The 12,651-nt window shown below is 45.6% G+C and overlaps 2 long non-coding RNA genes across 2 annotated transcripts; both read left to right on the top strand.

Annotated features, from left to right (window-relative positions):
* The first annotated feature begins 7,206 nt into the window (after nt 1-7,206).
* Nucleotides 7,207-7,956, top strand: LOC125756849 (uncharacterized). Its single transcript, XR_007414801.1, has 3 exons — nt 7,207-7,284; nt 7,512-7,580; nt 7,874-7,956. It is a non-coding gene; the product is annotated as an uncharacterized LOC125756849 (long non-coding RNA).
* Nucleotides 7,957-8,752: 796 nt separating this feature from the next.
* LOC125756848 (uncharacterized) lies at nt 8,753-10,412 on the top strand. The gene is made up of 3 exons (XR_007414800.1): nt 8,753-8,820; nt 9,002-9,124; nt 10,183-10,412. It is a non-coding gene; the product is annotated as an uncharacterized LOC125756848 (long non-coding RNA).
* The last annotated feature ends 2,239 nt before the right edge of the window (nt 10,413-12,651 follow it).

Raw genomic sequence — 12,651 nt, 5'->3', positions numbered from 1 at the left:
GGCATGTGCGATTATCGAAATACGATTTTATTGTGCTTTCTTGGTAAAAAGAGAAAACAAAAACAGCGGAAATGCCACAATAGGTCGAGAAGCAGCGAATGAAACCAGCGGCAAGACGCAATTTTCACGTTTAAGATGTGACGTTCCTGTTATCATTCTACGCTTTCGGAGTTTGAGAAGTGCAATAAGTAATCGTACGGGACAGGGACGAAGAAACAGCCCTATCAGCAAGTAATACCCAAAAAAAGTGCTGAAGATGTGAAGGTCACGGAGGCACTTCACAGCCTGTAGAGTGGAATGGTGCGATGGACGCTTTGAAACGGAATTTCATATTCTAGAGGCGGAACGCATTCCTAATCAGTTCGGTACTGTCTGCACAGCGACTGTGCGAGCGGAGGAACGAAGCGCGAGAAAGGTTGATATGAGGTAGCAGGTATGTACTCGTACACAAAATGAGATTCGCATACATTCACGGGCCTTAGTTATTTGCTTGCGAAGCTTAACCCTCACGGCTTTTCGAGGCGCTAATCTGAAGGGGAGGCTTTTACTTTGCCTCCCACTGTGTGCTGTGAGCATGAGGCCGTAGTAAAATCAGTTGCCTTTTTTCTTTTTATTTTCGTTCACAATGAGGAACCGAAAGTGTCAAGCTAATATCGAGACCGCGCAAACCGTCGCAAAACGACCCAAACGAGACAAAACAAGTGGCAACATTTGCTGACTCCAGTGGGTCCAACATTTCAATAATCTCAACAGAGCTTCCGGCGGCCACCGCTCGGCGGCGCCACGGTACGTGAAAGTTGCGAATAAAGACGATGCCGACAATTTGGCTGTGTCTGTTTCATGCTGACTTTGTGTGGATCGTGGAAAAAAATCAGTGGTGGCGTCACGTATTTGTATAACTGTAAATGATAATTATTCAATAACACCTGTGATAACATCCTCACAGTGGTTTGGGTGTCTGAGCAGTCAAGCGTCACATAATTTGGGTAAGGTCAAAGTTTTAGCCTCTGCTTCAAGGGCGCTTGGTAGGTATAACACATTCAGAAATTATGTCACCACGCGTGCTTTGTTGGATTGCGCATTCTGGCATACGTTATCATGAAGAAATACCGAGGTGTTAACCATAAAAAGCACTGCTTTAAAACGACAAAAATACTCCGTAGAAACAGGCGACCTTCAGATGTTTTTATCGGATTCCGCGAGGAGCAATCGCAGCTGCGGACACTTTCTAAATACACAAACGAACGAACCCACTTCTTGAACACTGAGTTGTGGTGCATTTGGCATGAGGCGGCAAAAAAAGGTTAACGTTTAAAAAATTTTTCTATTCACCCGACCGGATTCGAACTTCGGTCCACTGAGACGTCAACGATCTCGCGGTGCGGTCACTCAAGCGATTAGGCCACAGATAAAAATGTGCGCGGGTTAATACAACGCGCAGGAACTCGCCTTCGTGATTGGTTTAAATCGACCTAGCCTTCGTAGTGCTGCAACCAGCTTGTGAGATGGCGTATAGCTATGGTTAGTATAGCTAAACACTGAATGAGGCGCGCGCGTGCATATGGCTCTCGTGCGTTCGTCTCCAATCACATGAGAAAGGTTGCGGCTGTACGAATCTGTAAGCGTGCTGGATTGCTGCCTACAATGCGGTGAAACCGCTTTCGTCCTGCTTCATAGGGCTATGCGTACTAAAGAGGAACGTAAATTTGCCCATGCTTGTCGTGTCAACCGCGGCCGGTTTTAAGATGCAAACCTACATTGAATGAAGTTGCACGGTTGCCCGCATTTCTTGCAGGAAGAATATATTTCTTTGCCGCGAGCACGCACTAAAGCCCATTCGACGCAACGTTACCTTTTACAAAAGCATCGTGCACGGCCCCTGTGGTTTCCATATCGGTGGCCATTGTTGTGCCTCAGCACAAAGGCTACAAATGTCGCGGACTTCCCAACAAAGAGGGATCCGGGAAAACGGCGTCTTCGCCCAGCCAGCCCCAATCTGACGCCGGTCGTCATTCTTCGACGCTGCCCAACGACTGAGAGCCGCATTCCTGAGTGGACGGACAATGGCGCTCTCAAAACAAGCGGCAGCGCGGCAACAGCTGCAATGCAGACGCTCCACTAAAGGACGGTCAACACCTGCGGCCTAAAGGACGGTCACATCACAATGGACTGGCACCGTATTTAAGACCAGGCTAGTCCGCTGTTAGGAGTAGAACCAGCCGACGTGGTCGAGCTGGCAGTCATGTTGACTAAGAGCGCAAACATGTAAATAGTCTGTACATAAAATATTTCCTTCTTCATCTTGTCCTTCTGACTGCTACGAGCACGATGCACACCCGTGTTCGCACCAGCTCTATCACAGCTCGCACTTAAGGTCGTCTTCGTCAGCGGACATTGTCCAATCACTACTGGTTGTGTCATCTCCGAGTTTCACCACCACTGGCTGTAGACTGTCAACAACGTCATCAATGATGTTATCCAGTTTCTTCATTGACTTCGTCGAGAACGTGCTGAACGTAGTTTTTCCATTTCTCACCGCTGACTTGCTTGATCGGTTTCGGTTAGCAGTGGTATAGGGAGCCAAGCGCACAACGCAGTGGCCTGATGCTGAGGCAATACAATCCACTCGGTATCGGTCTCCACAAGTTTTAGTGTTGTCAATAAGCTTCATGAGTTGAGCCTTTACCATGTCCTGACTGTATGGCACTCCCTTTGAGGAAAGCCAGTCCTGCATTTCAATTTTGAGTCTGCTCATTCGTGGCGCCTTATCCTGCTTCACGGAGTGATAAGGTTCATTATCCATGACTATGACACTTCGAGGTGGCAGAAGTGGCAGCAATTTCTTAGTCAACCATTCTTCGTAGTGGTCCCCATTCATCTCACTGTGATAATCGCCTGAGGTTTTCTTTGCGCGAAACACTTCACCTGCGCCTTCCACAAAGCCATTTTCGTTCCCCCAATGAGTCACAATAAGCCGGCCGCCTTTTCCACTAGGGTCTTGAAGGCCTGTAGACAGCCCGGATCGACGCGCTTTATGGACGGTATCTATGGTTTCATCAACCCACACTTGTCTACTCGTGTGGCCAGCGTTTACCCATGCTTCGTCGGTGTAAAATATCAGCCTACCTTGGCGCCGCAACTCCGCAATCTGACGCAAGTAGCGGCGGCGAGACTGCACAATGTGGGTCGCTTCTATGAGGAGTGCATTGAGAGACCGCGTTTCTTATATTAAGCCTCTTTAACATCCAGTGCATAGTTGCCGTCGACACGGATGGTAGCTCGCTGTCCTCTTCGAAGTGGCGTGTGCTTGGTGGCAGTGGGGATATCGTTTCTGCGAAAGAAACTGTGCACAGTCCTTCGCAGCGCTCCCAGGTCAGAGTTGTCGAGCTTCTTGTTGCGCTGGTGTCCTTTCCCACCCCAACGCTACTTCGGTACCAACACTCTGCCCGCCTTTTCTTTCTCAAGCACCCGCTCGCTGACCTTTGTTAGTTGCGCAGTCCTCTTAACGAGAAAATTCGTGCTGGCTCCTTCTCCGCACTCATTCCGAAGCGCTTCTAGGACGTTTAACGCTAGCGTCTTCGCCTCTTTCGGATAAAATTGAACTTTCGAAGAACGGCATGAACTAGACGCTACTACACTGGAGGAAGCCATGTTTGCCAAGGACGGCGCACCACGTTTTAGAGCCTCCGCATCGCGTTTTTCACCAGCGTTTGTTTGCCCGCATGCAATAAAGATTCATTGCTTTTTAAGGACGCTAATAAATCAGTGCTCAATCAGTGAATATAATTCTGGCAAACTTTAAACATAATCTGTGACTGTGCAAGGAACTATTTAATCGATGACGTTGGCAAAAATTAAAAAACAAATTACAATACTAAAGCGCAGATCCTCAAAATAATCACAGCGAAGGACTTCTAGTTGGTTTCAAATTATAGGAGCACGCACAAAGCACTTATTGTAGTTATTAGGCCAACAAAAATACACGCCTAATGAGCGTACTATTTTGCAGTGCGCCGGGATACCGCCGCCGTGCACCCCATAGCTTCCACAGTGCGTGTGAGATGGAGTATAGACAACATTTCACATGAGTGTGTCTGCGGCATGATTTTAATATCGATCTGTTGCTTCTCATTGCGCGAATTTTCCAAGCTGGCAAAGTGTGGTGGAAGTTACGTCGGCGGCGAGACAAATAACGTTCAGCAAAGACTCAAGCAGCTGTATGACGTAAGAAAAGTTTCATCGAACGCGCTGGCCGAACACGCAAGCAACTGGCCACAGAAGACCGGGATAAGGCATATATAACGGAAAGAGAAAGGAACTGGTCTTCTCGGCTTTATCTTGAACCTCTGACAATCGAGAGAACGGCGCACACCCTTAATCGTCATGACGGCAACTTGCCACATATGTCCGCACGTTGCCTACGTCATATTTTAGAACATACATACCCGTACTGTTTGCGCGTTCATTTCTAACTGAACAAGGCTCCCGTGCGGGAGCCGGAACGTCTTGCTTTTATGTGAATATCCATGGTCGGTGTCCATTTTAACACCGTAGGCTTGAAATAACAAAAAAGAAAGAGAAGTGACAGCGGCATCATGCTCGTGAGAAGCCGGGTGGCGGCAAAAGTGAAAGCTCACGCCCCCCTTTCGCGTGCGTAGTGCACTGTGGCACGCAGCAGAAAAGTACCATGCCCCCGATAAGTTTTACTGCACTTTTCCGGAGAGTGTAGTCTCTAGCGGTTCACACACAAGAAGTGAGAGCAAGACAAGTCTGTTCAGGGAAAGCGAAAACGACGCGAAATCCGGTTAGCAACAACGAATTCAACCGTCCGCTTCCTTTCGCCAGAGCGAGGGAGGTCACGTGATCCAACCCTGCACATCACAAGGATTGCAGCGCCCGCGTCTCCAGTGGTAAGCCTCGCGCCCAATATGCGGTGTCCAGGTATGTGTTAACAACTTCAGCTACCGCAGGGGTTAATGGACCCCTGACAGCGAAAGGTTTGTTCGGGACTTTTTTAGTGGAATTTTTAGCTTTGTGCCTAGTAATCCCGAAATTGAGTCATAAATGTTCTAACGCATGTCTTTAACTGAGAACAATCTTGTGTCGGTTCGAAACGGCCGCCTAAATACCATAAGAAACTAGCGCCCCACAGCGGGGAGTGCCCAAGATCACGTGCACTCAAGCTTTGGTGTCGTTGAAAGCGCATTTTTTTAATCGAGGCCCGCGGCGCGGTAAAGACATGAAACGACGGCGCCTGCCTCCCCCTCCCTTCCATCCCTCTAAGGAAAAAGAAAAAAGGCATTCCTGGCCGAAGCAGCCAGAAATACCTAAAGTCCCTAGATTTTTCCCTGCTTTTCTTAAGTAGCGAAAACCATTGATGCGCCGTCGGCGTATGTGATTGGGTGCTGCTCGTTTCCGGTTAAAAACGGCTTCCGGTAGCCATGTTCTTCCTAACGCTGGTTCACCCGTTCGCTCCGTGCAGTAGAGTCGGTAGAGTCGTGGACCTCGCAGGCGCATACACGCTGCAGCGCGGGGGATTGCGCATGCTTCTTCTCACTGTCTTCTGCCTGTGCATAGGATTTGCTACGGTCGACACGAGCATTCTCGTAAATGCCTGCTTGTTGCGCCTTCGGGTGCTCCACCCAGTCGGGAAAAGGGTTGGCTCTCTTTTCTGTGCCTCTTGGAAAGCACGACAAGACAAGGCGTAAAGCGTGGTTGCACAGAATAGGACGGAAGAACTTCAAGCCGACTAAGTCGAGCAGGCTGTGCGAGGTAAGTTGCCTGTTTTCTGGTCCATAGAACTGTTGAAAGACAAACGTATCACTTTTCTTCTAAACCACGTGAGACAGCGTTCTGTTTCGGCCGTTCGCATTCCCGTGTAAGCACCTCAGTTTTGACACATTTAAGATCGTTGATTATGCATATCTATTGCGACCGCCTTTTGAAAAGTATTAGCGCGAAGCATATTTTCCACCTTCAGCACATAGATGCCTATGTTTCGCTAAGGCTCGTGCTAGATTCCGGCCAGACTGCCGGAGAAGCTCAGTGGGATTAATATAAAAAAACTGTGCTCTACTTTATCCGCGCACGTCAAAGGTGGCCGAAACTAATACAGTGTTCACCTCTATCCATTACGGCATAATAAATAGCGGGACTGACTCTTCGGGCGACGTTCATTTCACAGCACCGCGGTCTATCCTTCGCGGTGCTTTAACAGCTCGCCGTGCAGGAAAAAAGGTCTAGTGGCTTAGGCTTTGTCTACACATTAGCGGTATTAAAGAACTGCCTGGTGTATTGGAATCATTTGCGTTTCTGAAACATTGTGGCGCGTACCTTCCATCGCAGAATTGCAGGATCTGCTTTCATGACATATGCAAAATCAATGTGAAAGCTATTCTGCAGTAACTCGCAGTGAAAGTAGCCAGCCCTACAAACTTCATATGTAAGTGTATGAAATTTCTAAATGTACATAATATTTTTTATATATTGCTCACCACAAGCATGACAAAAATGACTGGTTCTCTGAAGATGGGAGCTGCTGCTACCCCGACCTCACTTATGCGAATACGCAGTATTTTATATCGATGTACTGTAGAGTTAGTAAGCTTCCATGGCTACCGTAAATTAAAGTCCCCACGAACAATCAACAAGGCGACTTTTACCTGCTCCTGATTATAACCTCAAAGTTTTAACAGTAAATATATAAGACTTGCTACTTAAGTAGGTGCTAGTTATGTGGTGTTTGTGTGCCTTGTGTGCCTGCTTTCAAAGCTTGGACTAAATATGAACTCGCACACTTGCCATGCCAATTTTTCAGCGTCATTTCTACTGATGACCAGTTCGAGCAAACCATCTTAAGAAGCTTTGGAACAAAAAAACTCAAATGTTCTGCTGTGCCATCTATATTTTCCACGGCCAGAGAGCGCCCTAGGAAAGCACCACACCCTCGAGGCGCTGGCATAGCGGACGGTGAGTACAACTTTGCTTGGACGATCTGATGAAAACGTATCAGTGCATGCAAGTTTGCATTCAAGAGTATCTTTCAGTGTTAATAGCACTTGTCACTACAAGAAATACTAACCAACCCTCTCTTTCTTGCAATATTGTGCAGTGACACTTCTCCCACTAAGTTACATGGCGACATTTATGTAACTGTCTGCAATCATGACATAAGCTATCAACGAATTCACGTTGGTTTTATGCTTTCAGTAATGTCTCCTGCTATTGTTCCACTTCCTGGCTCTGATATGTTGCAACCGGCTGCTGGAGTTGTGCCTACTCTTGGTAAGTTGATACGCCGTGATGAAATTCGCAGTGCAGTGTACAGCACAAAGTTCATGGAAACTGTGGCTATAGTGGCATTTCTTGCTGGTAACACATTACAACCCAGCGTAGAAACTGCGCCACACTCTGCCATTGAGCTAGGGGTGTAGTTATTGAACCTGTCCATTAAAGATAGCAACATGTCCATGTTTTTTTGTTTTGTTTTTTTTCGTTTACTGCATATGCAGAGACAGCCGCAACAATGCCCAGTAACGACGCCTTGCACCTGTCAACCGCAGCTGTGCCAGTCATTGATGGTGAGTGTGTGTAAAGCTTTGCAGTCGACTTTATGAGAGGTCAAGTACCAGCACCCATTGTATTGTTCTGAGATGAAGGAACTGGAACAGCTCCTGGTGCTCAGGTGTTACTTGCTTAGTGAAGTTTACAGCAGTGTCCCTCTTTTGTGCTTGTGTTTAGTGATCAGCTGGGTGCATCGTGTAGGCCATCGCCCCCTCCCCATAAAGCTGTAAAGTTAATACAGCTGTTTCTGCTTTTGTCCAGTAACCATGAATGATGACATTATTCACCTTTTCTTGTTTTGTTACCATAGAGGCAGTTGGTGAATCACATACTGAAGACCTGCAGCAAGATGTTGATGAAAATGTGCAGAACGTGATCCTTGAACCATCCAGGGAGGCTATGACGTGTGCATCCAAGAGTACACAAACAATATCATCTGCTTCATTCTCCAGAAATGGTAGGTACAAGTGTTATGTACGCTAAATCCACACATCAACCACATTGACAAGCGAAATGTCGTTCGTGTTTGTAGACAATTATTGCTTGTTTTACCTGAGGAGAGCTGCTGCTTCTTCCTCTCTTGTGCCATGTCCAGTAAAAGATGGAGGCTATGAGAAGCACTATGAGAAATCTAATTATTTAATTAAAAAATAAATAATTTATTTTTTAAGTTATGGCAAAACTTTTCTTGTCATATTTTGTCATATCTGACATTAAAAAAATGAGTAACTGATACAAGTGAAAGGTCATACACGTATCTGTGTAAACAGAGGTATTTTATACATCACTGTACTATGCTGCGACATAAAAGAGTTTTCAAAATCAACGTAAAAGTTCGGCAACTAAAAAAATAGTCGCAGGACCATTGTGTATTAATTTCCACTTTCCATATGTTACTTACTAGGTGCTTGGCAAGCACTCTACGTCGCCTGTACTTCCTTAAAGACGAGTGGTCTCCCTAATGTTTGTCTAAGCAAGAAGGTAATTTAATAGCTTGTTGCCTTGATGAATACAAGTCCATTTGTCGAAATGTTGGCTGAAGCAACGTTTCCTATGCAAGGATTTTTCATACTTTCTGGCATTGCATTACACATGTTCTACACAATTCACGGATTGTGCAAGACCTTTTGTTTTTCAAATACAAATGTAATACTGATGCAGGTCTGTGTAGCAGTGAACCACCTACAAAGAAAATGCGGCTCAGTATTCTACGAGATATAACTGTGCCTGTTCAATCTGCAGTGCCATGTCCAAAAGGTCAGTGCTACGTCTATGCATGAGATTTCATGTGACTATGTCCCATATAGGCCAGTTGCAACAAGTTAGGTTTTACGCTAGGTCTACAGTTTCTGCTTGACACTGGACATCCTGGGCATGCTAGTCCTAACTGTGTATTTTAAAAATAAACTGTTATCAATGTTGTGATTCTGTATTTCAGGCGATCTTCGCTGTTTCTCTGTGGAGAAAATGCAGGAAGAAATTAAGAACCTTAAACACAAGCTTGCTGCATCTCAGAAAAGAGCAAAGTCTTTGGAGAGGGAGAATGAGAACCTTCATAAAGGTAATTGTAGCTTGTAGCACTTTGTTATGCTGTATATGATTCTTGTGTCTACCAACAGATCCTACATTTACCAAAAGAATCTGGTGTGTCCTTGTGCAGTATTTCCAGTCATAGTAACTATGTTTCAAATTTGTTCATATTAGTATTATAAGAGAATCTTAAGGAACAGGGAAGGGCATACAAGTGCATTATACCCGACATCACGAACAAAAACTGCACTGGTCACCTCTTTGTCACTTAAAATTTTGGTGTTGCAACAGTGCTTCTGTTTAAAAATCATTTGCAGTATTTCTGGCCGTTGGACTTAACAAAGTGCTTAGAAACTCCCGTAGGAGGTTCTGCATCTATTTTTTTGTGATTTGTTCCTATTATGTTTTCTCATTTTGTTTCTGTTCTGCCTATATGACCCTTCTCGTGGTAATCTGCAGCTCAGGCGCCGTGTTTCGGAAGACAAGGATATAAAACTCTTGCGTTATACGCCTATCCTTTGTGAGGAACATCTGAAATTATTCATTCGTCTTGTGTGTCTTAGAGCGGCTCAGTTTATTGAGCATTGGAGCTGAGGGGCTCGGACATGAATGTAAGCCCTGCCAAGCTGAACATTTTTTGAAAAACTTCAGGCCTGTGCTGAACACGCACCAAAGTTTGAGCGTAAACTACAGGAGCAGCCTTCTAAATACCAGATCGTTGTCAGCTCACGATTTTAAACATGGATGTCATTGGGTTGAAAACTGTGCTAGCTAATGCAGGCAGCTGTAGCTTCCTTGGCTTGCCAATTATATATTGAATTCTAATGGAAGTTGAACCAAATAAATGGGTCTATTAAGGTTTTGTCCTAAACAGTGATTTTACATAAGCTTAAGACGAGAAGGCATTTGGATATTTTATGTGTGCTCGTCGAGGTCTTATGTTGTCGCAAACTGATGTCAGTGAAATCGCATAAAAATTTAATTTTTTGTTGAAGCTGTGGATTTTGACGAAAGGAAACTTTTTCTGAGGTGACACAGGTGAAGCAAATGAAGTAGAATTTTTGATACATTTTTTTTTCTGGTGCGCAGGTATCGACAAATACTTCAATAAAGACCAGCTGCAAAGTCTTCACAAGTCTACAATGCAAGGCACAGCATGGCAAGATGAAACACTAGTGAAAGCTTTGAAGCTGAGACTTTCTTGTGGCTCTCAAGGGTATAGCGTTGTTCGAGAATTAGCCAGCCCTCTTCCAACTGAACGCACAATTCAACGAAGAATTGAAGGATTCAAGTTCACTCCTGGGATCCTGACAGAAATGTCCGACATCTTAAAGATTAAGGTATGCTTAGTGTGTTATATTCTTTCTGAATGTCACCTTTGTACCTTAAAGGCCAACTCCGGCGATTTTTCGAGGTCGATGGATCTCAATGAAATTCGCTGGGTACGTTCCTTTGCACGTTTCCGTCATTTATGCCAAATTACAGGCTTGAGACATGCACAGATTGTTTGCAAATGAATTTTAAAGATTGTCTGCAAACGCCATCCTGGCTTCCCACAATTATTGGCAACGTTGCGTCTGTGACGTCAATGTTGGGAAGGCGGCGGAAGTGACGCAGCCGAGGGCACCGCTAACTTCGGCGCTTCGGCCGCTACAGCGAGCGTCTGCTGTGCACAAGGCGACAGACAGCGTTGGTTTGACCGGCGCTTCGCTGGTCGTCCAGGCTGTCACAGTTTTCATACTCCGCGCCGGCGTGACCGGCATGCCTTGCCCGACTTCCGGTTCGTTCGTAACAACGTCTACGTCATACGTAGACAGTACACTCGGTTGGGTTTCGGTTTCGGTGTTGCGCTTTTTTGCTTATTTAAAATTATTTTCCAATTTGCCGAGTATTTCTGCTATCGGGCCCGTAACAGGAGCGTCTCAGGAACATAAAAGCACCATTACTTTGACACGGCCAAAAAATCGCCGGAGTTGGCCTTTAAGACTTTCACCAGCAACATGATTTGGTAGTGCAACTGTTGCTTTGCTTTAGAAGTGACTGTTTTGTGTCTGATTGTTCACAGTTAATTTTTCATAGTGCAACAGCAGTCACAGAGCTTCTGATCTCATTGGGTGCTCAAGAATAGAACAACTGTATACATGCTGATACTTAATTTTACGTGGCAATAGCACTGCGAGCAGACATAAATGGCAGCACTTGTGAGACATTTCAGTGTTGTGATGGGTTGTTCGCACGCATGCTGGCGCGAATATCAGTTGCCTTGAGTAGCTTTCAGTTGCCAGTAGCTAGCCAGGGGGCTGGTTTTGGGGGCTTGACAGAGGCTTAAGTCATTGGAAACCATTTAATTTTGTCGTTTGAAACCAGTACGCACCCCTATAAACAATTCTGTAAATGAAAAGTTTTTTTTTACCGTGCCTATGAATGACATTCTAAATGTTTTTATTTTGCAGATAAGTGTTCTGTATGAGCAGGAGAGGCATGCCGTGCTCATGCTCGATGAGATTCAGCTAACCAAAGGAATGGATTTTGACCCCTCAACAGGTCGTATAATGGGAACTCCAACTGTGCCACCTACTAAAGGCAGTACTAGAGACAACGCTCTGGCAACACATGGGCTCGTCTTTATGCTTGGTGGTTTGTCAACACGGTGGAAACAGACTGTAGCTTATGAGTTGACAGAGAGCAGCTTCCATGCTGCCACGATAAAAGCACGGATTGTAGACATCATAGATGCATGTGAGCAGATAGGCATTAAAGTGCATGCTGTTATATCTGACATGGGCCCTTGCAACAGGGCAGTGTGGCGGTGTTTCCACTTGCCTTCTGGCAAGCATGTACAAAAGAAGCCTTACATTTTGCACCCTCAAGACTCTGCGCGCCACTTGTACTTCTTAGCGGATGTCCCTCACCTATTGAAAAACCTGAGAAGTCATTTAACAAGGAGGCAGAAGATTTATTTGCCAGATGTTGTGAAAGCTAACAACCTTCCAACCAATGAAGTGTCCATTCAATATATTGAAGAGCTCATTGAGCTAGAACATCATGCGGAATTCAAGGTAGCACCGCGGCTTAAAAAAGCATGTCTGAGTCCTGGTCATTTTGACAAAATGAAGGTTGGACCAGCATATACACTTTTCCATCATGACACTGCTGCTGCTCTTCAGTATCACATAGAGAAGGGCAACTTGGACAAAGAAGCGCAAACAACCGCTTGGTTTGTACAGAAGGTCCACGAGTGGTTTGCTATGATGACTTCGAGAACAAAGAAAGAGGCACTAATGCACAAGGGTGAAAAAGGGCGTAGGTGTTTAGAAGGCTTCATGGGCCTCGTCAGAGACTTGTCAATTGGCGATAAAGGAGGGGCGTGGAAGCCTATTCAGACAGGCATTCTGCTGTCTACGGGAGCTGCTCTTGCCATTCAAGAGGAACTGCTGGGGAACAATGGCTTCTCCTTTGTGCTTTTCTCACGCTTGAGCCAGGATGCGCTTGAAAATTTCTTTTCTACGATTCGGCTCCGCAACCCAGTTCCAAAACCAAGGGACTTCAAATCAGCAT

Source organism: Rhipicephalus sanguineus, unplaced genomic scaffold (assembly GCF_013339695.2).
Source record: "Rhipicephalus sanguineus isolate Rsan-2018 unplaced genomic scaffold, BIME_Rsan_1.4 Seq9603, whole genome shotgun sequence".
Taxonomy (NCBI): domain Eukaryota; kingdom Metazoa; phylum Arthropoda; class Arachnida; order Ixodida; family Ixodidae; genus Rhipicephalus; species Rhipicephalus sanguineus.
Note: the sequence above shows the minus strand (reverse complement) of the source record. Positions and strands in the feature narration are given on the sequence as shown.